The sequence below is a fragment of the Piliocolobus tephrosceles genome, chromosome 9 (assembly GCF_002776525.5).
Source record: "Piliocolobus tephrosceles isolate RC106 chromosome 9, ASM277652v3, whole genome shotgun sequence".
Taxonomy (NCBI): domain Eukaryota; kingdom Metazoa; phylum Chordata; class Mammalia; order Primates; family Cercopithecidae; genus Piliocolobus; species Piliocolobus tephrosceles.
In genome coordinates this window covers 6,090,044-6,093,734 of record NC_045442.1, presented here as the reverse complement: position 1 = coordinate 6,093,734, position 3,691 = coordinate 6,090,044, and positions in this window count along the sequence as shown.

Genomic DNA, 3,691 nt, shown 5'->3' with positions numbered 1-3,691 from the left:
CTTTGGTGATACCCAGGCAAACAGGATATGGAGTAGACCTCCTGCAAACTCCAACAGACCTGCAGCTAAGGGTCCTGACTGTTAGAAGGAAAACTAAGAAACAGAAAGGAATAGCATCAACATGAACAAAAAGGACATCCACACCAAAACCCCACCTGTAGGTCACCAACATCAAAGACCAAAGGTAGATAAAACCACAAAGATGAGGAGAAACCAGAGCAGAAAAGCTGAAAATTTTAAAACCAGAGTGCCTCTTCTCCTCCAAAGGATCACAGCTCCTTGCCAGCAACAGAACAAAGCTGGACAGAGAATGACTTTTATGAGTTGACAAAAGTAGGCTTCAGAAGGTCTGTAATAACAAACTTCTCCAAGCTAAAGGAAGATGTTCGAACCCATTACAAGGAAGCTAAAAACCTTGAAAAAAGATTAGACAAATGGCTAACTAGAATAAATAGCATAGAGAAAACCTTAAAAGACTTCACGGAGCTAAAAATCATGGCGCAAGAACTATGTGATGCATGCACAAGCTTCAGTAGCCAATTCGATCAAGTGGAAGAAAGGGTATCAGTGATTGAAGATCAAATGAATGAAATGAAGCGAGAAGAGAAGTTTAGAGAAAAAAGAGTAAAAAGAAATGAACAAAGCCTCCAGGAAATATGGGACTATGTGAAAAGACAAAATCTACGTTTGATTGATGTACCTGAAAGTGACGGGGAGAATGGAACCAAGTTGGGAAACACTCTTCAGGATATTATCCAGGAGAACTTCCTCAACCTAACAAGGCAGGCCAACATACAAATACAGGAAATACGGAGAACACCACAAAGATACTCCTGAGAAGAGCAACCCCAAGACACATAATTGTCAGATTCACCAAAGTTGAAATGAAGGAAAAAATGTTAAGGGCAGCCAGACAGAAAGGTCGGGTTACCCACAAAGGGAAGCCCATCAGACAAAGAGGAGATTTCTCGGCAGAAACTCTACAAGCCAGAAGAGAGTGGGGGCCAATATTCAACATTCTTAAAGAAAAGAATTTTCAACTCAGAATTTCATATCCCGCCAAACTAAGCTTCATAGGTGAAGGAGAAATAGAATCCTTTACAGACAAACAAATGCTGAGAGATTTTGTTACCACCAGGCCTGCCTTGCAAGAGCTCCTGAAGGAAGCACTAAACGTGGAAAGGAAAAACTGGCACCAGCCACTGCAAAAACATGCCAAATTGTAAAGACCATCAATGCTAGGAAGAAACTGCATCAACTAATGAGCAAAATAACCAGTTAACATCATAATGACAGGATCAAATTCACACATAATGATATTAACCTTATATGTAGATGGGCTAAATGCTCCAATTAAAAGACACAGATTGGCAAATTGGATAAAGAGTCAAGACCTATCAGTGCGTTGTATTCAAAAGACCCATCTCATGTGCAGAGACACACATAGGCTCAAAACAAAGGTATGGAGGAAGACCTACCAAGCAAATGGAAAACAGAAAAAAAGCAGGGGTTGCAAGACAAGACTCGTCTCTGGGAAAACAGACTTTAAACCAACAAAGATCAAAAGAGACAAAGAAGGCCATTACATAATGTTAAAGGGATCAATTCAACAAGAAGAGCTAACTATCCTAAATATATATGCACCCAATACAGGAGCACCCAGATTCATAAGGCAAGTCCTTAGACACCTACAGAGAGACTCAGACTCCTACACAATAATAATGGGAGACTTTAACACCCTATTGTCAATATTAGAAAGATCAATGAGACAGAAGGTTAACAAGGATATCCAGGACTTGAAATCAGCTCTGCACCAAGTGGACCTAATAGACATCTACAGAACTCTCCACCCCAAATCAACAGAATATACATTCTTCTCAGCACCACATCACACTTATTCCAAAATTGACCACATAGTTGGAAGTAAAGCACTCCTCAGCAAGTGTAAAAGAACAGAAATTATAACAAACTGTCTCTCAGACCACAGTGCCATCAAACTAGAACTCAGAATTAAGAAACTCACTCAAAACTGCCAAACTACATGGAAACTGAACAACCTGCTCCTGAATGACTACTGGGTACATAACGAAATGAAGGCAGAAATAAAGATGTTCTTTGAAACCAATGAGAACAAAGACGCAACATACCAGAATCTCTGGGACACATTTAAAGCAGTGTGTAGAGGGAAATTTATAGCACTAAATGCCCACAAGAGAAAGCAGGAAAGGTCCAAAATCGACACCCTAACATCACAATTAAAAGAACTAGAGAAGCAAGAGCAAACACATTCAAAAGCTAGCAGAAAGCAAGAAATAACTAAGATCAGAGCAGAATTGAAGGAGATGGAGACACAAAATCTCATCAAAAAATCAATGAATCCAGGAGCTGGTTTTTTGAAAAGATCAACAGAAATGATAGACCATTAGCAAGACTAATAAAGAAAAAAAGAGAGAAGAATCAAATAGATGCAATAAAAAATGATAAAGAGGATATCACCACTGATCCCACAGAAATACCAACTACCATCAGAGAATACTATAAACACCTCTATGCAAATAAACTAGAAAATCTAGAAGAAATAGATAAAATCCTGGACACATACACCCTCCCAAGACTAAACCAGGAAGAAGTTGAATCCCTGAATAGACCAATAACACGCTCTGAAATTGAGGCAATAATTAATAGCCTAGCAACCAAAAAAAGTCCAGGACCAGATGGATTCACAGCTGAATTCTACCAGAGGTATAAAGAGGAGTTGGCACCATTCCTTCTGAAACTATTCCAATCAGTAGAAAAAAAGGGAATCATCCCTAACTCATTTTACAATGTCAGCATCATCCTGATACCAAAGCCTGGCAGAGACACAACAACAACAACAACAACAAAAGAGAGAATTTCAGACCAATATCCCTGATTAACATTCATGCAAAAATCCTCAATAAAATACTGGCAAGCCGAATCCAGCAGCACATCAAAAAGCTTATCCACCATGATCAAGTTGGCTTCATCCTTGGAATGCAAGGCTGGTTCAACATATGCAAATCAATAAACATAATCCAGCATATAAACAGAACCAAAGACAAGAACCACATGATTATCTCAATAGATGCGGAAAAGGCCTTTGACAAAATTCAACAGCGCTTCATGCTAAAAACTCTCAATAAACTAGATATTGATGGGACATATCTCAAAATAATAAGAGCCATTTATGACAAACCCACAGCCAATATCATAATGAATGGACAAAAACTGGAAGCATTCCCTTTAAAAACTGGCACCAAACAGGGATGCCCTTTCTCACCATTCCTATTCAACATAGTGTTGGAAGTTCTGGCCAGGGCAATCAGGCAGGAGAAAGAAATAAAGGGTATTCAGTTAGGAAAAGAGGAAGTCAAATGGTCCCTCTTTGCAGATGATATGATTGTATATTTAGAAAACCCCATTGTCTCAACCCTAAATCTCCTTAAGCTGATAGGCAACTTCAGCAAAGTCTCAGGATACAAAATCAATGTGCAAAAATCACAAGCATTCCTATACACCAATAACAGACAGAGAGCCAAATCTTGAGTGAACTCCCAATTGCTTCAAAGAGAATAAAATACCTAGGAATCCAACTTACAAGGGATATGAAGGACCTCTTCAAGGAGAACTACAAACCACTGCTCAGTGAAATAAAAGAGGACACAAACAA